Here is a 24,441-nt window from a genome sequence, read left to right on the forward strand (position 1 = left end):
GCCTATAGCGCCCCCTGCCGGCACGTGTCGGTAAGGGGGTCCGGCTGCGCGCGGGGCCGGCACGGGACGTTCCGGGAACTGCGGCGTCCGCCACGGGGAAGGGTTTGAGAACGGACCGAATGGCGACGGCACTTCCGGGCGGGCGCCAGGTGAGTGCAGCCGCCGTTGGCCACGCGGGGCGCTCCGGGAACGGGAATGGGCCGCAGGAACCGGAACCGAAGAGAGCAACGGGGGGCGGGACGGGGCGGGGGGACGGACAGCTCGGGGGTACGGAGTGTGCGGCACTGATAGAGAGTGGGCCGGAATGAGCGGCTGACAGGGCCGCACCGGGGGGAGGCCGCAGGGGGGGCGGGACGGGACGGGACGGCGGGAAGCGATGGGTGAGGGGGGAGGAGAGGGACAGGGAGGTACATTGGGGTACATTAGGGTACATTGAGTGCACAGTGGGGGTACAGTGAGGTACAGTGAGGTACAGTGAGGTATATTGAGGTACAGTGGGATACAATGAGGTACAGTGAGGTGCATTAGGGTACAGTGAGGGGGATACAGTGAGTGATGGGCTCAGAGCTCCCAAGCTGGTGAACCCCCCCGAGCGATGCTGCCCTGCGGGATCTATTGACTCACTGAAATTATGAAGTTTTGTTTAATAAAGTGAAAACCTTCCCGTGCTCCCATGGATCTGGCAGTCTCAGGCAGCACTGGGTGTTTGATGCTCTGTGGTTTCCTATGGCGATATGCTCACGGCTGTGGCAGCTTTTTGGCACCATGTCACTAATTCCCGTAACTTTGGATTCCGTGTTTTTTTTTCTCACTGTTTATTGCAAACAATTGAACAGGAATAATCAGAAATTTCAGCACGGGGAGCAGAACCAGCAGAACACGTACCCTGCAATGGCAGCTACCTGCCAGCAGACTTTGATTCGGGATCTTTTAGGCAGGATTGCTGCCTATGACGAGTAATCACGATGCTCACGTGCACAGAGCCCTGTCGGTGCTCACTGACAGCAGTGACAGCAAACGTGTCTCAGCTTTGTTGGGGCTGAAGAAGCTGCTCTTGTGAAGCTGCATCAGAGCAATCAGACGTCGCTGCTCACGGAGGTTTGGGAGGACTAAACCACAGCACCTCAGTTGGTTCAGACACAAAGTGGAGTGAGCTGGCAAAGCTAAAGGCAGATGGAAGGGAAGGGAGGAGTGGGCGTTCTCTGTGTGTCCGCTCAGTGCTGTGAGCTCTTGGCTCTGTTAGGTTACAGGTGGGAGCACAATGCAGAGCCAGCTGGGTCAGCTGTGCAGGCAAATAACTGTGGCCCACTCAAGCAGCTCCGTGTTGTGATGGTGTGTGTGGAGCAAGGGATGGCCATGAAGGAACTGAGAGGAGTGGAATTATATGACCAGAAATGAGTTACGCTAAATGCTGAACATCTTTCCATTTCCCATTTTCATCTTTTAATTGAATTAATGTCTAGTAAATTAATACAGTGTGGGAAGAACTGTGGTGGAAGTCAGTGATAAAAGCCTGAACAATTCTTGTGAGAAACAATGAAAGAGGAGAGTGTGAATGCCTGGGATAAGGGAAGGCTGCAGAGAAACTGCACTTAGATTTGTATCAGAAGAGAAGGCTGGGAAGCTCCTTTCCCAGGGGTTGAAACTCTTGTTTCCCCTGTGAACAGACATGCAGGTTTAGTGTTGCAACATCACCAAATGGCATTGACTTGGGCTGCAAGTCGAGAGTGTTGTCCAACTGCTTGGGATCCGGAGCACTGCGCTCTTTCCCAGCTGTGTGAATTCCTTGCGAGGTGAATTAGGGCAAAGAATGCTTTATGGTCTGCAGATAAGATCAAACGTAATTAAAACCCTCTCTTTGCCACTCGCTTGAGATGACACTTTGGGTACGGTCCTTGGTGCTGGCTCTAAGCTGCAGTTGACCTGTTGGAGAGTTACAGCAATTGCTGCCGTCGAACAAATTTCTATGTAAGAAAAGAAAAGAAAAGAAAAGAAAAGAAAAAGCCATCTCTGATGTTCTTTAGAACAACCCAGTTCCAGCTCAGGTTGCAAAGTACTGTAACTTTCAGTTTGTGTTATTTCTTGTGCTTACAGTTCTCATTCTGCACTGAAACTTCCCGTTTTGTGGTTCCAAAGGGATTCTGTGGCCACTCCTGATTTCCATGCAGACTCCCTGAGCCTTGTTTGGGTTTTGTGTTAGTGAAAGAAAGATCCCTTTTCCAAAACATGCAGGACACCGTCTGCCCACTGCTGATCTTTTTAATGTCAAACTCTGCCTGAACCTCCTCGAGGAATAAGCTGTTATGTCAGAAAAAGAGTTGCCTGGAACATAACAGCGCTGTGAGGAATGCGTGAAGATGTGGGAGGAGGACCTTTGCTCTGCTTGGGAAGTGCTTGCTGCATTACGCTGCTTCACATGGGTTTTCTTAGGTTAAACAGTTGCCTGTAAGTTTTTGGGAAGTATTTCTGGGGGACTGAAGTCTCCCACTGGTACAAACTAAAGAGAAATTGGTCTGTTTTTTTGGAGATGGGGAGTGCCAGCCTGTTTTACAGAGTAAAGCTGTGAATACACACCGCACTGTGTCAGGCTGGTCTTTAGTAGCCATACTAGTGATAGAACTAGAGGGAATGTCCTCAGGTTGTGCCATGGGAGGATCAGGTTGGATGGTAGGATACATTTATTCTCCAAAAGAGTGGGCAGGCACTGGAATGGGCCGCCCAGGGTGGTGGTGGAGTCACCATCCTTGGAGGTGTTCAGGAAACGTGTAGATGTTGTACTGATGGACATGGTTTAGTGGGGAAATACACCTGGTAGGTGGACGGCCGGGCGATGATCTTTTCCAACCTTGGTCATTCTGTGATTCTAAGAAAATGTTTCATGTGTGCTTGAATTGCTTTCTTCCCAAGATAACACTAACCTAGGTGTCCTATTAGCGAGTGTACAGAAAGCTGTGTGTGCTAACCATGGGCTGTTTGGTTCCTTGCAGGACTACGAGCAGTGGAACCCCCAGCCATCACTTGGAGATCTCAGTGTCACCATCCTTCTGGGTGAGTCTGATTTTATTCATTTGTTTGCAGAATGTTTTTCTAAACTCACAAACAATACAAACTTGTAGGAAATCATTTCTTTCCTGTGTTTCCATGGCTGCTCTCAGAATGAAGGCATCCCTTCAGAAAAGCGATGTTCTATGAAGCTGCAGTGTATTGGGGAGTGGATTTATGAGGACTCAATTCTGATTTGTGAACTTCATGATATTGTTGTTTTTGTAAAGGTTAATTTAACTGTACCCTGTGATGAAAATCTACCCAGCGGTTCCTTACAGATAAAATAGATTGTGTGGAACTCAGTTTATCTTTAAGTTGTACTCAGTTAAGTGCCCTGGTGTCACATCTCATTCAGATTCCTTTCTCAGAAAGTGGGAACTCTGAATTTATCCGTTATTGTCTTTTGTCCTGTTGCCCACTGATAAATTTACCAGCGAAGACTTCCACAATAGAAGGGAACATAAAGCGTCGGTGCAGGCGCGGTCACCAGTCAATGTGTATCGTCTGGTTTTCCCTTTTGTTCAGTGGAAAACAAAGGTTGGAGTTTAACGAGAAATTTCTGGAAAGTCTCACATGGGGTTTTTCTGGTCTCCTGTGTACGTGCTGTGGAACGTGGCTGAGCTTCGTTAGAGGGCACTCTTGAATAACACACGGCAATACTGCTGCTGGGCAGCGCTCAGCACATCCTCTGCTGGGAAAAGGAGTCCTGCTGGAGATGTGACGTGCTGCTCCGGAGTACAGAGCGTGAAGCCCAAGATGGATTATCCTGTACATTTCCCTATCTTATGATAAAGGCAAGATCTGCTGTGGGCTAACTTAAAGCTAGAGCTGTATTTAGGAGATAACAGCAATCTAGTAGATAATTCACTGTAGTTTTCCAACAGTGGATTCATTTATTTAAATAATACCCCATAAACTTCCTTGATCCTTAATGGATGTTCTTATGAGAACTTTTTTGTATTCTGCTGTTATCTTTAAGAAAAAATGCCTTAGAAGCAATAAGAAACTCTCCAGACTGTCTTGGATTTTGATCTCAGCCATTACATGAGTTCTTTCTGTGCCTTTGACAAATTGCTTATTGTCTTCTTTCACTTTCCTTCTGTAATGGAGAGGATAATCATTTTTACCTTGGGAGAATTAGTCAGTGTACAGAAATGTGCCCTGAAATTTCAAGTGTTGTAGATTTTTAAAGTATAATTAAGGTGTTGAACAAAGCAGGAGTCTGGAAAGTTGAACTGAAGGTTGCTAAAACTGCTTTGGTGCTTCTTCTGTTCAGGCAAGATTACAGAGGCAGATCATTTGCATTAATTTTGACTTTTCTTGATGCTTTTTGTTTTTGTGCAGGGAGAAACACTCTTTATATGTGGGAGTCAGATTGTCTGTAAACATAAACACAATCTTTGCTTTGCCCAAAACATACCTTGTTTTGCTTTTATAAAAGCATAACAAACTGGTGTAACTTGAAACATTTTTCTGAGCAATTAGCTCTGAATCATACCTGCTCTGGGTAGGCTTGGCTGTCTGAAGTGCACGTTTCCTATGCAGGAATGATGCCTGCAGTACAGAAACCTCAGCAGCTTTAATATATTGCTTTACTTAGCCTGTAAATTCCCTCTTCTGTTTTAGCAACAGTGCTACCAGCTGGGTTCTGTGTAAGCACTTGCAGGTGGTGCTTGCGTGCTTGTGATGTTTGCATGGGTTAGTCAATGCCATCTTTGTGGCATGAGGCACAAAATCATTAGTGGGTGCTATAGCGTCATCTCTGCTCATGCTCTGCAGTCAGGTCCAGGTACCATCTGATTTCAGTTAAAGAGGTGGCTGCTGTTCATGGTCCCATCTACGCTTACAACCAGTGTCATACTTAAAATACTCTGCCAAATCCTCGTTGTTTTAAGTGTGCCTCAGCAACAGCTTGTCTTTGGGGATCCAGAGACCAAATGTGTGTTTCTGGCAGCGTTCTGAGGATGGTGACTGCAGCTTCTTGAGCACCTCCTTCTCATTAGTGCCCATCTAAGGAGTGAGGTTTCTCAGCAAGTTATTGTGTAGGTCTCAGAAGGTGCTGCAGGAGACATTGCAGTCTGACACACTGTTAGGTAGCAAAAACTGACACATTCCCTGCTTGTATATGAGTGAGAATTGTATAGAATTTAAGAAAAGTAGAACATTCACTTGATAAAACACAGGAGAAGAACATAATGGGGAGAAAGCATAAGTTTAGGCCACTCCTCTGTTTAATGTAGTCATGTAAATGGAGCAACCGATTTATTTCTTTTCTGAGCCCAGTGGTGTTTGACTGGTCAGAGCTCTGAGTGCCAAAACGTCAATATTCTTAAGCAAAGCAAATGCAAAACTTTGGGGATATACTTTTAAAAAAAAAAAAAAAGGCAAAAAAAGAACAAAACCAAAGAAGCTGTTTTGTGTTCAGTGTCCGCAGTGATTTAAAAACACTCTTGCTCCATGCCTAAGTAAATGGTTGTTTCAGCCAAATAAATCTTTCCTATTGATTTATTGCACCAATTTAGATATAAGCCCTCTGTGCAGGATTGTCAGCTCAACAGAACAGCTTTCTTTCTCCTTTCAGATTTAATCCACATGTTGTATCAACAGAGCCTTTGTCTCCGCTCAGTTATAAGTTGGTCTTTTTTATTAAAAAAAAAAAAGTGAAAACACATGTTTTTTGATAGCGCTATTACATCTATTACAACAGAGCATAAGAGGACTTACGGGAGAGGTGACCATCAATGGTGGCTGTGATGTGTAGGTAACTTCAAAGTGTTGCTGCAAATGAAAGAGTGCGAGTCGAACCTTTCACCTCTCCCCATGGAAAGCCCAGCAGTGACAGGAGGAGGCAGCATTATCTGTACCCAGGATTTCCTAGTTTTTTCCCAGCTTGTGCAGCGATGCTAAACATGCTCTCTTCAGCTAACTCCAATTTCCTTCCTTTTTATAAAGGGGAACTTACCCAGAGGTTTATGTAATTCACACTTCCTTCCTTCCTGACACCCTCCCTGCAGAGAATTTCTTTCTTGGACCCCTCCTGTTTTTCAGGTGGGGGAGAATTACTCTCAGGAAACTCACGAGTTTGTTATTATTTATATAGTGAGTTTCATGAGGAAACATTCATTTGAGTACAAAGCTCATGTAGCACCTGCATGTGAGTTCAGAAGTGAATGCTGGAGCTGTTCGATAAAGCTCTTCACTATATCATTTGCTTGGACCTTGTTGTGCAATTAACATCATGCAGCATCATGAATTACTTCTGAAGATTCACTTGAGTCCATCCTGGCAGCTCAGTGGGTTGAATGCAGCCAAAGGCAGAACAGTTGCAACTTCTGTCTCTTTGGTGCTGGCCTCGTTCCTTCCAGCTTGGCGAGGTTCCTGGCAGTCTTCACCATCTCCCTTAATTCTCTTTCATATGTCAGCACAACAAATCCCACCTCAGTGTCTGTATAATTATTTGCTGCGATGTGACATGAAAAGAAGCTAGAAGTAATGACTACAATGGGAAGCAATTTCTCTGGCATCTGAAAAATGTGGCATGGTCCTTTTTTACATCTAAAAGTTATAGAAGTTGACCACTGTTCTTAACAGCAGCAAGCCATTATTACTGCTCTCTAAACAACTTAGAACTTGAATCTTTCCAGAGCAGTAGTAAATGAAAGGGGTATTCAGCTAGCAGGAACAATTTCTTTATATGTGGATTTTGCATGGCATTGTACTGTGTTGTGCTTTCATCTAGAATATCCTTGGGTAACCTCATCCATCTTTGAAGTTGGCCTTCTTTGAGCGGAGGATTGGCCTGGAAACCTCCAGAGGTCCCTCTCTGATGAATTTACTCAGTAATTCTGTGCTCTGGTAGAGTTCTGGCAGAGATGCATCTTTTGGCTTTGCTTATATCTCCTTTCATGCTCAGCAGCTTTCATCATGTTCTCATCATAAGCAGTTCTTTAAACTGAAGCGCTGCATAAACATCGGGGATGGTTTCCAAAGTGTAACACGAGTTTCCTTCCTTCCTTCGTAGTTCAGGCTGTTTTTAGACTGTGCCATATTCAGATATGAAAAATTCATTTTTTAATTGTTTTTTATTACAATGATCCCCTGATTTTTTTTTCCTCAGACACAAATGTGTTACTGTGGGGCACAGCAAAGGGTGATTTTCTTAAGGCTACTGGATCTTGTCCTAAGGTCAGCTTTGTGCCTTTGCTCTATTTCTTTGTTGGGAAGACAAAGAGAAATGAGTCTTGCTACTTGAGATTTATGAAACTACATTGTTGCTGCTTTTTTGAGAAAGGTTGTTGCATTTTTTAGTTAAAACTGATGTTAAGAAAAATATTTTTTAAATAGATATTGGTACCTATTATTCAAACACTTCAGGTTGTAATTAAATTTTTGCTGTACCATATTTTGCTTAAAATTTTGCAGTTGCTTGGAGTAGTAGTTAACTTAATAACGTGTCTTAGTAGCTCTGAAACTGAACGCTTGACACAGGAATGCTGACAGCTTGTTGGCTTGCTTGGATTTACTGTTTTGTTCAGAGGGCAGAGCAGGATGGTGGGACCATTGGATGGAGCTGCATACACCAAACGTGTCATTTCTCACATATGTACTCGAATCTGAATTTGACTAATCTTGTAGCTCATGCTTGCTGCGTGTTCAGTCTTTAACCTCTCTGTTTAGATTGCCAACATGGTGCCAATTAGTGGGACTGTGATGTGGACACTGAGGAATATAACTCATTTCAGATGGGTTACCAAACAGCTAGCAGATGTTAAGCTAATGGTTTTTGGCTACTACCAGCCTGACTTGGATTTCAACCCAGAGGTGAAAGAATTTATTTCTCTCCCATTACCATTTCCCTTGGGCCGTATTGTCCCTAGCGTTGAAAATTCCTTCAACTCGAGAAGATGATGTAAACGTTCCCCTCCCCCTTAAACCTGTTCTCACGGTTCCCTGAGTGTTTTTTCATTTTAAGTGGTTGTTTTTGCTATTAGACTGGTGATCTTTTTTTTTCTTTTGTAAATGAAAAATGTAAACAAAACGTAAAGCTGAAGTTGTTAATAAGAGAAGGCTGTGCTGAGGTTCAGTGGTAGTTCATGTCCTTTACATGCAGCTACACCTCATGGACGTGACAAAATCCCTGTCTTAGGACTAGTTTTGTATAGCAAAGGCCACAGAGGATGGTGAGCCTCCCTTGCCTGAGATCTTGCTTTTTTTTTTGTTTCCTTATTGCAATGCATTATATTCTGAAACCCTGTATCCACTTTCAACTTTCTTCTGAGATTTGTGCAGAACTTGGTGCAAAGTTTTACTACTGGTGACCCCCCGTAAGCGTGAACACAGACATACTTGTACATCCTTGCGGAAGAAATCCAAGCCAAGAATAAGGAAGCTTGTTAAAAAGAGACTGAAAGGAGTGGAGGAAAGGATGAAATGTTTGTAGGTGGTGTGAAGATTATTTAAAAGCATTCTACTGCAGAGCAAATGCCCCAGCCCTACCAAAAGCTGAGAGAGGGAGAAAAACCATGATGTGAAACAGCAGGGAAGAAAGGCTTTAGTTTGAGGCATCCTTCCAAAAGCTGAAGTCATGACCAAGTGAGAATGATAGAAAAGAACAAACACTTTGAAAGGCCAAAAACTTAGAGGAACAGCTTTCAGTTAGTATAAAAAGTAGCAGTTCTTTTCCAAATGTGTTGGAAATAAGATGGTTGTCTAAAAGTTTGCCTAGACCTTTAAATACTGGTGTGTGAACGAGTTACTTGGAGAAGGTGGAATTGAAAGAGAAATCAGTTCTGTGGCATCTGTGTTCCTCGTGGTTTCTGCAGCAGAACGAGGCTCCAACTGAGCTACCGCAGCAAGATTTAAGAAAGTGGTGAAAAATGCTGAGCTGTGGGGAGCAGATGTTGTTACAGCACAGGGGAGATTCAAGGGGAAATTGCTGAGTTATTAACGCTTTCACTGAAATCATCCTCAGCAAACAAAAGATAGGGCTGGTATGATGCCGGCTTGGAAAAGACTTCAGGGAGACTGTGGAACTGCATGCTGAGAAATGCAGCTTATTAGTGGGCAGTTTCATCCAAACAATAATATAGATCAGAATTATTGGGCTTATGATAAAGCTTTTATCAGCATGAAGGAATCAACACGTCTCTTGTAAAAGGAGTTTGACAAATCAAAGGATTGGAAAAGCTAATTGAATACCTGGATTAGGGGGTGCCAGTACGTATGGTATCTTCAGATGGTCAGTTTCAGACCGGGTTCTTTGCCGCCACTTCTAAAGAAACCAGTTTTTCATGGAGTGAGAAAGAGCAGTATTTAGTTGACTGATGAAAAAGAGGAGAAAACATGTAGCAGTGGTGGTTGATAGAGTGTAGGGAGTTTACAATGAGAGTCCTGCAGGATTCTTTAGGACACCCGTGCTGTTTAGTCCTCTCATTCCATAACAAAAAGTCTGTACATCAGATGGAAGCTCCAAAGATGCAAACAGAAATAGTTTGCATGATGCCTGAAGTGCAGTAGCTTTTGAAGCAAGACTCAGTGCTGAGAGTCTGCATGAAAGTGTTGGACACGTTCTTGGAGTCTGATCTACAAAGTTCAGTTCAAGTCAAGACCTGGCACAGGGAAATCTTAAGCCATAATTTGTTGCAAACTCTCGGGATGTGTTGGGCAATGTAACTGCCCAGCGCTCTACTTAAACTGTGGGCTGCAAAGCACTGTGCAAGATGTCATCCTGAAGGGATGGAGATGCAATCTGAGTTGGCAGAGCTTGACTTTGGTTCCTTGTTTCTTTTAATCATATTTGGCTCTATTTGTACCTGTCTGTTCCAGCTCATCCCTCTCCTCTCAGATACTCCTCCTGCTCAATAAAGGAAGTGCGGTCTTCAAGGAAACAAAGTTTTTTTTGTGTTGGTTGTTTTTGTGAAGTATGTTGAGTTGCCATGAGTGTGACTGAGGTTATTGTGTTTGCCGACAGACTTCTTGGACAGAAAATGGAGCCGCTTCGTAAGCATTTCCATATGTGCTCAGCTATATTCTTCACCTAATGTAACTGGTGGAAATAAATGTGTTTAAAATGATACTTTCACATATTGGTAGGGAGTTAAAAGAACAAGAGAGTGTTCCAGATCTGTATTTGTCCCTGCTGTGGTTCAAAAGAAGGCTGTGTCAAGTCCCGTGGGGCTTTAAACAACCAACTACTTTGTCTCTATGGATTTGATGGCAAATGAGTTGAATACAATCCTCCTGACATTAGAACACAGAAGAACACTTGAACATTAGCAAGTTTTTTCATTTATAAGTGAGTTGTTTGTTAAAAGTGGAGAGAACAATCCCAGCTCTGCCAAGTACATGCGAGGCGTACGCAGCCCTGTTGGCCTCAGACATAATGTGTTGTCAATTTTGTTTTTATTTAGGGCAGATTTGCAAAGCTGGTGTGTTGATAGAGACATAAGGGAGCGTGTGATATTTCCCATCTGTGTAAGTTTGGTTTCCTATGTGCTGTGTTGCACAGATGGTATGCTTTTATATATAGGGCTTTTTTATTTCACATTTGAAGCTGAAGAAGCCAGGTTAGAGGAGATGTTCTATGTTGATTTTGTCACTTGGAAACTTGACATAACTTTGTTGGTAGAGGGGTAAGCAGCAGGATCGAATGCTCACCTCTGTCTTTGGAATCACCCCCTGAATCTTCCCAGCAGTTCCCATTCAGCACATAAAACTCAGGTTCTGTTTGTGGAATTGAACCATTTATCACTGAAGGTAGAAGTTAATGGGAGCCCTGACGTGGAGCGTTATCTCCCTGCCTTCTGCTTGAAGAAATACTCACACATAAATGAACATTTTGGCAATTGCTCTAATTTGGTCTGTTTTCTGGCTCCCAGCTTTTCTGTCACCACTGGAAATGAATGAAATAGGAACAGTGGGGCAAGGTTTGAGGAGCTCAGGGTCAGGGCAAAGTCTGTAGCCTTTATGTACAAGAAGAAATCTGTCCTTGACTCCTGCAGGATGTGTGAGGTTATTTGTGGTGCTGGAGCCTGTTGGTTATTCCTGGCCAAGACTGCCAATGTCTCCTTAATATCTCTGTAATAAGTATAGGAAGAAGAATTGAGGCAAGACCTCGTAACACTGAAGGCACTGGGGATGCTCTAGAAGTGCATGTGCTTTACTGATGTGTGGTCGCCCTGTGATAGTGCATCAGGATTATGTGTAGCTTTGCTTAGGCTGAAAACAAAGAGAATGCAATCATCAAAATAAAAAATTAGGATGAGAATTCAGGTCCATTTTGTAACTTACTATTTTTGTGACTTCAGTTAAGGGAAGCTGCGCAGTGTTTGTTAGAACTCAGTAGGCTTAGAAGGAAGGGGGTCTGGGTGGCTTGGAAGAGCCTCCCCAAAGGAAATAGTGCTAAGAGCACAGTGTAGTACAGTGGGATGGGAAGGATGGCTGTTGTTCCAGGGCTGCAGGAGGCAAGCTCAGGTAGCACAGAGGAGCTGCTGGTACAGGTGCTGCTTGTGAGAAGGGGGGGGAGGAAGCTGGATGATGCTTTTCCATCCCTTGGCTGACAGCGACTTACAGCTGGAAACAGAACTCTATTGCCAAAGGGAGCAGGAGGGGGCAGAAGGAGCACGGATTTAGGTTTACAGCCCTGGCCTCTGTTCAGTCTTTATAAAAAACAGTAAGAGCGAACTCTGAGTTCTCCAAGAGCTCCAAACTTTGTTCCACGGTCAGTATCTAATCAGGAATTTAGGCATTTTGGCACATGCTGTGGAACTTGGCTGCAGGAAATCTCTTTTGCAGCAGTTACTCTCTGGTGACAGCCATGGCTGAGGCTGCAAAAGAGAGTCCAGGGCTTTTCTGGAGTTTACCAACGGACCGAGAACAGCCTCACAGAAATGCCAGGGAAATAGGGAGGAAACAAGGTAACAAGGTGTTTGCCCTGCCCAAATGGGAGCCTGTCCACAACCAGACAGAGATGTTCCTGTTCAGATGTTGCTATCGAGTACTCAGTTGTGAAACTACTTTCAGGAACAAAGTTCTTGAGTCTGCTTCACCCTTTTCTTTCTTGTTTTTGTCTTGGCTTCCATTTCCTGTGTCATTGTTATAGCCCTTTACAATGAGCTGTCTACATTTCACTATGGACAAGCTGAACTTTGTCTGCCATATGTATAACGACATTTGCCAGAGCCCCCCGCAGCAGCATGGTGTGCGAAGCAGTTTTCTTCTGCTGTCTCCTGTCTGTGCTTACACAAACCCCACAGGGATACAGTTGTACAATCCTGTGCAGCAGGAATGAGGCCAGATCCCTGCTGCCTCTGATGCCCTGAGGAAGGGGTGGAAGACTATGGAGAATACAACAGGAGGCTGAAAATGCCGTGATTACAATCTGTTTCAGCTAACTAAATATACATTAACTTTTAGCCAAAATTTTGCTAAAACTGCTCAGTAAATACATATGCAGGATCCCCCAATGGGCTCAGTGTGTTTTTTCAGCTGAAGAAGACGTCCTTTCCCAGACACCATGAACACATCAGTATGGCTCAAAAGAACTGAAAATAGTGCTATTAGTGGAGCTGAGATCTGGAAGAGGATTTTGGGCCCGTCATTGCCAATGGGAGTGGAATATGGAGTTGTACACTGGTGCTCACAGAGCATAATTTGTACTCATTGATCCTCTTATGGCTTGGTGGGTGTCCTAGTGCCACTGAGCCACCTGTAGAAGGAAGCCGTGTTTCATCCTTGTGGCAGATAGATTTATTCTATTCTCTCAGACCCAGTTCTGGTTCTTCGTGTTATCAGGAAATGTTTGTGTTGTGCAGAGGGATTCATACAATGCAGTCTTATGGGAAATTCATGAATATTTTAAATTGTAAAGGAATTTTAAGAGTAAAAACAATGAAAATTGTGAGAGTTCCTCCTTCCTTGGGCCCTGGATGATTTAAATGTTGTTGCACTGTGCCTCCTAGAGATGCATCCAGCTGCACCAGTGCAGAGACACCAGATCTCCTGAATTCTTCTGTCACTTAATTTCGCAGTTACACCAAAAGCACAAAGGTTGTATGAAATGTCTCTTTCACTTTCCTTTCTTGCTCAGTGGCAGGTTTGCAGGCAGAACTTGAAAGCTGCTCTGATTTTCTCAGTCCAGTTTTACCAGTTGGCTGAAATGGAGATCAGAACCTCCGTTCCTTAGCTCTGCAGTGCTGAAGGTCAGTACATTTTTGGAAATAAGGGTTGTCTGCAATTCCTGATTCACACGAACGTTTGCTCAGTAGAGCTGGGTGCACCGTGCAGCTGTTAGCGCAGCTTTGTCTGCTCTTGAACTGCAGGGTGTGTTGGAAGCAAGCAGCTTATCACGGTGCGTGCCCTGCTGCCCAGCTCCATGGGGAGCCCTCGACCAAACAGCTGTGGGAGGCTAAAAGTATATCGCTCCCCAAAGTCCTTTCCAGGCATATATTTTCATTGTTCTTATAATTGGAAAGGATTTAAATGACAGTCCATGCTGGTGGCATAGTCACAGCTTTCCTATTCATTCTGTATTTACTACCTCCTTTAGGAACAGCAGCATTAAATTAAGAGGAATGTGCATCATTATTTTCCTCTGTGAGGAGGAGACTGAGAGCTCCTTTTCCATTGTTTTGGGCAGTAGGTTAATAATAATGGTACAAAGGATACAGGACTCCACAGATTCATTTAACTGAAGCCTTGTTCCATATATCTTCTGTATTTGCTTGAGCAGATGACCTGGAGGTTTTCAGTGTTAGATGTTAAAATAAACAACCAGCTACTGTGCTTTCTTTCCTACTGATAGCAGAATTTACCCAACTGTCTCTTTAACTACTGCAGAAATGAATGTAGAGGAGATTCTGTCGGCTCTTAAAGCCTTCACCAGAACTGCTGGCATTCGTGTCTGAGTCCTTTGGAGGTGCAGCTGTAGGCAGCGAGCCCAGTCTTTGTGACACTGCAAAGGCAGGTCTTGCTGGTGTCCAGGAGGTGCTCGCATCGTTTCTGTGCTGCTCACAGTTTGGGAATCTTCCTTAGGAAAAAGCTGCTGGCACTTCTGCTGCACTTCGGGGAACTGGAGTGAACTGGAAAGGACGCGGCAAGGACAGAAAAGCACTTTGGCCAACCAGCCATTTTCAGTGTTTCCATTGCCACCATCTGTCCTTGGAAGAGAGTCGCTTCTCTCCATGTGTGTCTTCAAATGTTCTGTTCCTCTCGGGGCTTTTTTTCTTTTTTCTTTCTTTCCTTTTAATCAAGTTCAGACCTCTTGTTTTCCCCAAAAGCTTTATTCTGTGTCTCAGTTTTCTGCTCCTCAGTATCCCCAGTGAATTCTGCCTTACAAAATCCGTGGACATAAATTGACCCATCATTAATGCAAAAATAAAGTAACAATGAAGGGCCACTCCCAGATCCCTTTTGGTCTTTGGTGTGGTCTGTCTCCAGACCATATCCCTGCTAGTGAGGGACTTGGGGCCTGTATGGGGCAGTGCTTAATGGCAGCACCACAGATCCAGTGGTGAGGTCATGGACTTCTCTTCACAGAAATCGGATCTGGAAATTGTCTTAGTAACACGTTTTATCCATTTCCTTGCCATTGTCTGATTCTTTCCTGCAGTACATTTGTTGGTGGTATGCCCAGTCTCTCATAAAATACCCACGCAAAAGCGCTTCCACCGATTCCCTTAGGGGTAATTCCCTATATTGATTCTCTCTCTTGAAGGTTTTTTCCCAGCCACTGAGCCTACCTTTTGCTCTTGCTGCATTTCGCTGTGGCCTTGCTTGCCTCCTGGAGTTCTCCTTGGTGTTTCAGTCAGTTCTTCCTCTGCTGAGCCTCGTGCCACTCAATCAGCTCTCCCAGTGCTGTGGCTGATCCAGACCCTGCAACCTCAGCTCCGTACCTGCACCCAAGGGCTTTCTGTCCCTGCTGCAAGTACCCTGTGCACGGTGCTTCCCTGATAAGAAGGCACCAAGATGACCGAGGATGCGTCACCACGTAGGGCAGCTCTCCCCAGCAGGCAGTTAACACCTTCTCAAGCAGATCCTTGTGCAGAGCAGGCATTTCTATGTCTGCATTGCTGTCTGCTGCGAAGCGCCACACGTGCCTTTATGCACTGAGCCGTTCTTGCTTTTTCTTTTCCATTTATTTCTGTGCATTTTTCCATCATACATTTAGATTACATTTTCTTTTTTTCCCCTCCAGCTCCCTTTATTTTGCTTTGTAAGCCCGAGGTTACACAGGGTTCTTTGCTTTTATTGCCTTCTGCCAAAACATTTGAATAAGGATCATCCACACGGTTTTTTAACACACTTACCAGTTGTTCAGAATTATGTAAGAAAAGTGGAGCCAAACTACAGGATCTTCCCAAAGGCGTCTGAATAAATGAATAAATGATGGCTGTGAGCTTTTCTGTCATGTAACCTGAATTTTGTATGCTCATGAAGAAGGAAATGAGATCCTCCCATTAGTCCAGCAAGGTGTGTTCTGAGCCTGGCTGTGGTTCTGCCATCACTTTAGAAAACAAATGATGAATGTATTTAACTCAGCAGCAAACCAGAGCATTGAGCTATTGAAATACTGCTGTGTCATACCTGGGATCACATAGCCGAGTCATCTCCGCTTCCCCTTTTGTTCATTTTACTAGTATGTTTTATTTCTGCTACATAAGATGCACCTTTCTGAATGAGCGCTAACAGTTGAGATTATCTGCCTGTCCTATGTGTGGCACATAGGAACCAAACTCTGCAAGGTGAGAATTCAGCTGTTGTAAAAGATCCTGCAAGGACAGAGGGTGACCGAGGCAGCTGGGTCTGTGGGAGCCCTGGGACAGAGTGTGGTGAGGATGCTCAGCACCTGAGAGCTTGTGCTCAACAGTTACACTCTGTAAGGGGGGTGTGGGTATGAGTGCTGGTGGGGGAGCAAGGTTTGTCCCTGATCCGTGCTGGGAACCTCCAAGCCTGGGCTGCTACGCAGGAAAGCTGCCCCCGGCTTGTTCTCACTGGGTTTGCACTCACAGGAGAGCTAATGCATGTTTGCTTGGTGAAAATGCTTTTTCTTTGGAAGGGAACACAAAGCCTATGTCATGTAAGTGACTTTGAAGTTCCCAGTTTGAAAAGAGTGATGCAAGTCCTTACTGTTTCTGTGCCAGACCATCAGAGCCCTCAGCATCCAGCACGGCCCATTGTTCTCCATGTGCTGCTGGCAGATGGGGCGCAGCAGTGAGCGCCGAGCAGGGGAAGGGGCTGCTCCCACCTGGAGGGGCTGGAAGGTCTCCACTACATTCCTGAACAAGTAACTGCAGCTTTCAATAGCGCCATCATTAAGTGCCGCTTTAAAACAGGAGCTACAAAGTCTCTTAGTGCTCATAAGCTTGTTTCTGTGGGTATTTTGCTAACAGTGTCCGTTTTTTGCTCACTGGGCACAGCGATAATCTAATGATGCTTTTGGAAACGCGTTAGATGTGCAATTATTCGCAAGCCTGGAAACAGTTTGTAGGAGTGATCTCGGGGTGAAATCCTTAAAGAAAAAAAGCCAATTGCATGCGGCATCCTCAGAGGCCAGAGAAATGAGTCGGTACAGTTTTTAGTAACAGTCTGTGAATGAGATCCAGAACAGTCCGCTCCTGGCTGGGGCCGTTGTGTTAACCGAAGGATTTCCAAGGAATGCTCCGGGAAGTCATTTCAGGATACGTGAAGCATCGCAGCCTGGAAAGGGGCTCCATGTATGTGGTTTGAGCAAGGGCAAAAAGCCTGGCTTCCCTGAGCTCATGCAGAATAGAACATGATGTTCTCTTTAGAGCAAGGCTGCTTGGAGAACAGCTGCTCTGCTTGCTGCAGTGCTTGGTGAGCGCTGCTGGGCTTCCAGAAAGAGACCGAGTTTTGTCTTGACTGTGGAGCTGTGCTCTGAGTGCACTCACTGTGTGCAGTCGTGTTCTTACAGCTGGCACTGCTGACCACATGCTCCCATTCCTTGCTGGATCCTTAGTTCGCTGGCTGCTTGTGCTGCCCTGTTGGTATCACAGGGTCCAGTAGAAGCACAGGCAGCAGAATAGACCTTTATGAATGATTATTTGATGTAGTCAATTCCAGTTAGCAACGAAAGAGAACCACTGTAGCAGTGATGCTTTTACACATGGCGGTCCCCTGGGAGCTCGTTTGCTGCTGGCTGCAGTTTCTGCTTCTCCTGACTTTTCTTTAATCTTATCCTTCTCTTTCTATTCCTTACCCCCTTATTAACATGACATTAAGTGGGTTCTTAGTCATGCTTTATTTAGCATAGTACTCTGCTACTATTTTGTTGGAGAGAATGGCTGTTTAGTGCAAACATTACCTTGAAGAATCGGAGTTATTTCATTTTGTGTTGCTGGCAGATGGGAGGGATTGCCCAGATATTGGTGTGATGGCAGCTGGATGGAGCTGTTCTGTGCTTTGCTGACGTAACCGAATTTAATCATGTGCAGCTTGCTAAGTGCTATCATGTGATAAAATACCATGGCAAAATTTGGCACCAACCATGAGAACCTCTTATTAGGCAGAATAATTGCAGTTACGTTTGCTCTGAATTACACTAGAAGTTAATTTAACACACCACTGCTCGCAGAACATGCAGGGTGACAGAAATAGTGCAGATGCCCACCGAGGTGTTCCTGAAACTGTGTGCACTCCTGGGCTTCCTTCCTTAACACTCCGAGAATTCACCGGGTTAAAAGAAAAGGCCACAGATCATCAAAATTAGAATAAACTGCTGGGAAATGTGTGTGGTTTTGTGTTGAATGCGGTCATTGAGTGTGTGCCTCCCTGCTCTGCCTGCATGCAGCATCACTGTGCTTTGTCACACTGTATTTATTAAGTGTGGGTGTAATTGTTTGGGGTTAGAAAACGGAGGCGAACGTGTGACATGTAAGAGAGGGACAAGTCCGCTAGAACTGGGAATCTGCTGTAGGGAGGGAGGTGATGAGCAGAGCTGGGGAGGAACTGCTGCATGTGAGGAAAACTGGGGGCTGCTAATTAGAGAGAAGGGCTGGATGGGTAGGTCCAGAAAATGCGATTTGAGACAAGGCGGGAGGCGAGTTATTCACTTTGGACCAGCAGGATCTAACACTTGTTAGCAATCCAAAGGCTAAAGAGCAGTGAGCTGTTTTTCCTGTATGTTTTGAACAGAAATAATGGAAGACTGGAATTCATCCCTTGTGAGTTGTCAGGTCTCCAATTTGGAAAGGTTTTAAGAGTGGATCAGACAAATATTGTTGAAAATGGAGGAACTACAGTTGATTCTGCCTTAAAGCCTAAGGGCGAGACTGGATGAGCTCTGAGGGGCCGGTCCAGCTCTGCACTCTGATTCCCTTCTACAGCAAAACATCTTCATAGTGTTCATTACTGTCATCACAAATGCAGCTGACCGAGGATGGATCATTGCAGCAGTGCTGCCAGGCAAATTGAGTGACATTTTGTATACTAAGTATGAACACACTGCCAGGAGTTTTCTGATCTTTTCCAGCATGCGAAGTTAAAGAAGTTGGAGTAAATAACAATATCTGCATAGTTAGACATGGATTAATCAGCATTTGAGATGGTCAGGGGTGGCAGAGGGGGTCCTGTGCATGCAGCCATCTGCAGAATACTGGAGCTCCCCGGGGTGTTGCATTGTGCAATAGCTGATGCTCATGTCTTACCTTCAGGAGCGCTGGACAGAAAACATGTGGAGGGTGAAAGGCAAAACATAAACACTGAGCAGGAAAGATGTAGTAAAGCTGGCCCAGACACAGCATGACCTGACTGCGAGATCCAGACAGCGAGGATTGCATTGTTCAAACAGGAAATCAGAGGAATGTTTCCCTAGTGCCTGTCCTTCAAAGCTGAGAAGTGCTATCAGCTAATTGTTATACTGTGCTGGAGCTGGGGGATAATGAGGAGAGATCTGCCCTCTGGCTGCTGTGTAGCCATTCCCATGGGGAGAACCACACAGGGCCTTCCCTCGGAGGACCTTCACCAACAAGGACCTGAGCTGAATCATTCCTGTGGGCTCTGGAAGCTTGAAAGAGGCAACCAGTGGTTCAACCCTGAGGAAAGGAGCTTTATCTACCAGCTGGGCTGATGAATCTCTTCATCAAAGCCAGATCTGTGATTGGGAAGCGAACAAATACACAATAATAGATGCCCTAATGAAACTGTACTTGTCACGTGCAATAGTCTTTGTTTTCCTTGTGGCCAAGCAGGGTCTAACAGTGGTGTTCTTCATGGGGTAAGGGCCGGCTTATGGTTCCTTGTCTGAGTTGGGTGGGTTTCTGTGTCATGGTGATGGACTCCTGCAAAGTGTGTTATTCTCCTCTGACTGCATCTTTGTATTGCTAGTGTAATGAACGTCAGTGAGGAAGCCAAGAGCAATAATTACCCTGTACCTACAGCTTTCATTTGCATTGTACTGAAGAGGACGTGTCTGCTTCATCCACCTGTATCTAATTAGCTGCATCTTGAGTGGGGTTTGCTGCTGCAGCACAATGTGTAGCCGTGCTTCTGCCCACAGGGTGCCTCGCTGTTTGCTGCTGAGGAAGATGGAGTCTCCTTCAGACAAGCTGTGTTTTAAGCAGGAGGAGCAGTGAGGAGCCAGGCTCCATCATGTGGTAGCATTTCTAACCAACTCAAAAGTGCTTCTGAGAATAACTGCCCTACTTGGCACGTCTTCGCAGCATTTCTTCTGGCAGATTAGCTGTTTGAAGGGCAGATACTGAAAGTCAAATTCTTGGCACACTCCTACATGAAGTTTTAACCTCGTTGTGTTTCTCATGCAGGAATTTCTTCGTTCTTAAACCTGGAGCCACTCGCTCAAACCCCTGAGTCAGAAATAGGTCAGGATATTGCTAGTAGGGAAGTCGTGTTTGATTTAATTCAGTGATGGCAGAAGGAAGGAGCAGGAAGTTGTTTGTGCTGTAGGTTGGGGCAGAAGTGTTTCATGTCCTGCAATCCCTGAGCGCTGCCGTCCTGGTTCAGCAGGTAGTTACTGCTGTTCCTGGTGAAATGCAGCTGATGAAATGCACAGCTTGGCTTCGTGTGCACAGGGAGCCCTGCTGAGGAAGCGGGAACTCCTGCAGCATGAGTAACTGATTAGTACCGGATTGCAAGAGCTCGTAAAATGATTTGGAGCTGGTTGAAGAAGTAAGAAATAAAATAAGAAACTGAAATGAATCGCAGATGTGCGCTGTGGATTTTAAACTGGGAATCCTAAAACCACTTGCCTAAGTTGAACCACATTAAGGGCTTGAGAAACACCAGGTCCATGGGAATCCTGCGCTCGTTGGCACTGTGTCCAGAAGCCTCTGTTTTTCAGGCTAGACACCACATTTTCAGCTAGAGACTATTTGGGTTCCAAGCAGATTTTTTTCATTTTGTTTTAAGCTACATTAAAATAATAATAATGATAATAATAATAATAATAGAGCATTCAGCAGCCAGGAGAGTATTTGGCTTTTGTTTCTGTACCAGCTGGTTTCATTCTCGGAAACTCGCTTTAGCTCCTGGTGTGTTTCTTCCACCCGTATCTGTCGGATCGCAGGAGCAGATGATGCTCAGTGCGCCTCGGTGCGGGCGGCCCGTGGGAAGCAGGATGGGAGCAGCTCACCCTGCATTCCTAGAAAGAAGGAGCTGTGTATGAAGGTCGCTGCACGAGGAGCTCCTGTGGCCGGGAAGTCGGCTCCATCCCCACGGCTCCATCCTCCTGCTGTTCCCTCCTCCTGCTGCTGCTCACGGCGCTGGGATGCTTTGGTTGGTTTGTTTGGCTTAAGAACGGAAAAGCAGAAGGTTGTTCTGGAGTATGTCGCATGTGGCCTTGGCCGTGTCAACCCGCGTCCCCTCTGAGCTCACTGACGTTCCAGTCTCTGCTCTTTCATCTCAGCCCCCTCTGCAATGTCAGAGCACGCGGTGCTTTACGTGGCTGTGATTCTCATTGCACTGACAGTGCTCGTGTGCTTCGCTCCCTGCAGGGCAGGTCCGCCCTGGGCCGGCAGCGCACTGAGGAGCTGGGGCTGTTGGCTGCAGGGGAGCTGGATGGGTTTTCCTGCTGAAGAATTATTTTCTCCAGACATTTCTTTTTCTGCGCACTTAATTTATGGTGTGGTGTGGTAAAAACATCACTTACATTTCGAATACAAGTAGCCTGAAATGAGGAAATGCCGGAGTTAAGGATGCCTGCGCAACACCAACCTACCGCAATGTGGGTGTGAATTATGACAGTCTTTAATTACATGACCACATACTGACTTTTTTTTTTCCCAGAGAACTGCTGCTTTTCACTGTACTGAGCAGGGATGTGCTGCAGAGCACACAGTTAAGCATGTGCTTGTCTGCCATGTGCCCACAGCTGGAGGGACAGCCATGCAGCCATGCAGCCATGCAGGACGAGCTGCATTCCTACAGAGCACCAGCTGCTATTTTTGTTTCTTCCATAGAGGTCTTGCACAGAAGCAGATACACGGGAGCTGAGGACACTGAAAACAATTGTTCAGACTATCTTTTAGATTTAAGGCTGCTACAACTGTTGCAAAAACTCCATTAGCTGCTGCAAGAACTGATTTCCTTATTGGTGTTGGTTTTTCATTCCTGTTGGGTTTGGGATGGTCCATCTCCCAGCAGGGTAAGAACACGGATGGTTCCCCAATACCTTTCCAGCATGTCCGCTGCATTCTGTTGTCCTTCATCCCAGAAATCCCTGTGCTCTGCAGTGAATCCTGCAGGGCTGGGAGGCAGGAGGAGCTCTGTTGTGAACAGCGGATCGTTGTAATCGTGTCATTTCAGTTTCTCCTCTATCCCAAACATGTTCTTACTGAGGCTTGGGCAGCTGGGGGAAAAAATGAGGAGCAATTTACTTTCAACTTTTGTCTTATTAAGCCCAATTATTGTTTTAATTACCCACTGTTATTGTTTGTGACCTTCCACTAGGGCTGTTCAGTGCGAGCTTAGAAAGATTCCTGCTTTCATGTGAGGAGGGTGTGACTGCGAGGAAGCGTTTTCCAGCTGGGTGGAACATCTTATCTTTCTTGTGCTTTCTGTGGGACGTTCCACGTCAGTGGATTTTGAATTGTTTATCAGAGAGTATTTTGTATTTGGGAGATTGGACCCCACACTCCCCTAAAGGCACCAGGTGATTGTTTTGCCGGGGGGGAAATGCTGGCAGAAGGACACTGTTAGTGCCCTGTCCTTTAGTACAGGAAGAGGAGGGAGGGCAAAGCCACACTGTGCAGAGGAGCTGCCCTCTGCAATCCACATCTTTAACACTTGGGTTGTGCAACGCAGCCATGAGGCAGGAACTGAATGCCCTCCAATGAATAAAGCATGAAAACTGTCCCTGTGTAATTTGTAGCTGGTGTTTTTCTGTTTTGTGCCTCGAGGAGTTAAATTCCCGTGTGATGGAGTCAAGGTTTTGATGTAACATTGGAAAGTGAGCGCTGCCAAATTGGAGTCCATGGCTTTTGCAATTGGCGGCTCTACTGCGTTATCCATAACAAATGGACGGCTCAAATGTTTTGTGTTTATAGAACTAATTTCCTAATTTAAATGCCAATTTAAGAGCTCTGGTTTAATGTTTCTTCTCTTGGTGACCGTATTGTATTGAGGGATTGAGTTTCAGATCAGAGCCTTCCTACATGTTGTTACACAGTAGGTTCTAAGAGTACTGTGCTATCTGAACTATTCCAAGTGTGAAGGAAGGCAATGTAAAGCACTGTTGGTTGCACACAAATTATGTGGAATACGCTGGAGATCAGAACATGTTCACTCTGACTCAGTCTAATGCTAATTCCTACTGTGTGTGTTCTTAAAGTTGTCTGACATCCTGGGCTGGATTTGCAGCTCTTTCTACAAGGAGAGCTATATAGGTGGGTATTTTTAATGTTCTGTGCACCTGAATTTGCATTTAGTTTGTCAGTTCTAAGTACTTATCAGTCTTTAACCCAATTACAGTCTTATGCTTTACGTCCATGCAGTGCATCTCAGTGACTGTGTGGAGCAGGAAGAAGGGAAATCACCAAAGGGGTGGCCCAAGATCTCATTGCAGTTACCAGACACACGGGTTGGATGCGTGTTGTGCAGTGTCAAGTAAAACATACGAATGTATATTAGGAAAAAAATTAGTTACCTGATGGAAGTGAAGACTTTTGAAGTTGTAAACTATAGAAACCAGTGTCTCATTTTAGAACATGCACATTTGGGAACAAGTTTGTGTTCCGGCTTCTTAAAACCATCACCTCTTGTTTTAATCAGTAACGCTCCTGTTGCAAACACACTGAACCTCCTGAGGGGAAAACAAGTGAATCATGTCCCACTTTTCATTAGACTCTTATTAGTTTTGCAGTTCTGAGGTATAAGGTAAGCAAAAGCAGCAGTTCCCAAAGCAGAGGGCTGTGCAGGTTCCTGCTAATGGCTGTCTGGCTCCCCATGCTTTATGTCGGTCAGAGGCTGGAACTGGGCAGGGTACCATGAGCTTTTCAGCCCTGTCTGGTTAGTAATGATAGCAGCAGGTGAGTCCTCCTGTTAGTGTAGCTGTTTGTCAGTGCTTTCTGGTTTGCACGGATTTGGAGGGGTGGGAAATGTGCACTCACTGTATTGCAGCACGTTTCACTTGGCCTGAGGAAGATGCATTTTTCAAGAACTTTTGCTGTGATTGTGAAAAACATTTTTTAAAAGAAAGCTTAATTAGAAGTTCTGCTCTCGGATGTGTTTTGCAATGCGGCAATTTTAATTTTAGTGAAATATGGCCATTGTGAAACTGCAGAGATCTGAAAATGGGCACAAAAAGAAAGGAAACTTAAAATGCATTCCCTTCACACACAGCTTATGCAACCTTATGGTAAACCAGACAGTGGCAAAAGCAGGGCGGAGCGGTTCGTGGCTTTGGGCTCAAATAAAACTGTGGGGAGCAAAGATGGAGAGTGTGTTTGGCTCTGAGCTGCACGGCCAGCAGCATGGGGAGCTGCACTGATTGATTTCTGCCCAGAGCTGACTGTGATGCTCCGCTCCTTCCCATCCTCTGTTTCCTGGGATCAGAAGATCCCTTCCTCCAGCCAGGGGGTCTCGGGGCTGGCAGGAAATGCTCCCCTTGCACTGATGCTGTGCTGTGTTCTGCCTGTCAGCTGTGGGGGGATCCAGCTATGAAAATACCTTTTGTTGGCGGCTGCTCATTTATGCACATGCAGGTCCCACACGGGCTGCAATGAGCTGGGCAGGGTTTTCATTCCTGAGGCCTTCAGGACAAAGCTGGGTTGGTTTTCTGTTTGTGGTTGTGGCTGCTTGAACATGCAGCTTTTATTATAAATAGAGCAGATAGCGTACAGCAGTTCAAGGGGAGGAACATGTCTCTAACTGAACCGAATTCTATGGAAAACCAATTCTTCTCTTCAGCATTAGAACAACAAGCCC

The 24,441-nt window shown here is 45.3% G+C and overlaps 1 protein-coding gene across 12 annotated transcripts in view; it reads left to right on the forward strand.

The window, feature by feature from the left end:
* Window positions 1-28: 28 nt before the first annotated feature.
* Window positions 29-24,441, forward strand: part of EXD3 (exonuclease 3'-5' domain containing 3) — a 163,411-nt gene continuing 138,998 nt past the window's right edge. For 10 of the 12 annotated variants that reach the window (XM_085521605.1, XM_085521606.1, XM_015878790.3 and 7 more), the window contains exons 1-2: window positions 29-149; window positions 2,988-3,048. The gene's annotated coding sequence lies outside the window, so the exon portion shown is untranslated. Of the gene's footprint in view, window positions 150-2,987; window positions 3,049-13,131; window positions 13,245-24,441 lie in introns of those variants that run through there. The other 2 variants (XM_085521602.1, XM_085521604.1) reach the window with 1 other exon arrangement.

Source organism: Coturnix japonica, chromosome 21 (genome assembly GCF_054131305.1).
Source record: "Coturnix japonica strain WE chromosome 21, WE-NBRP24, whole genome shotgun sequence".
NCBI lineage: Eukaryota > Metazoa > Chordata > Aves > Galliformes > Phasianidae > Coturnix > Coturnix japonica.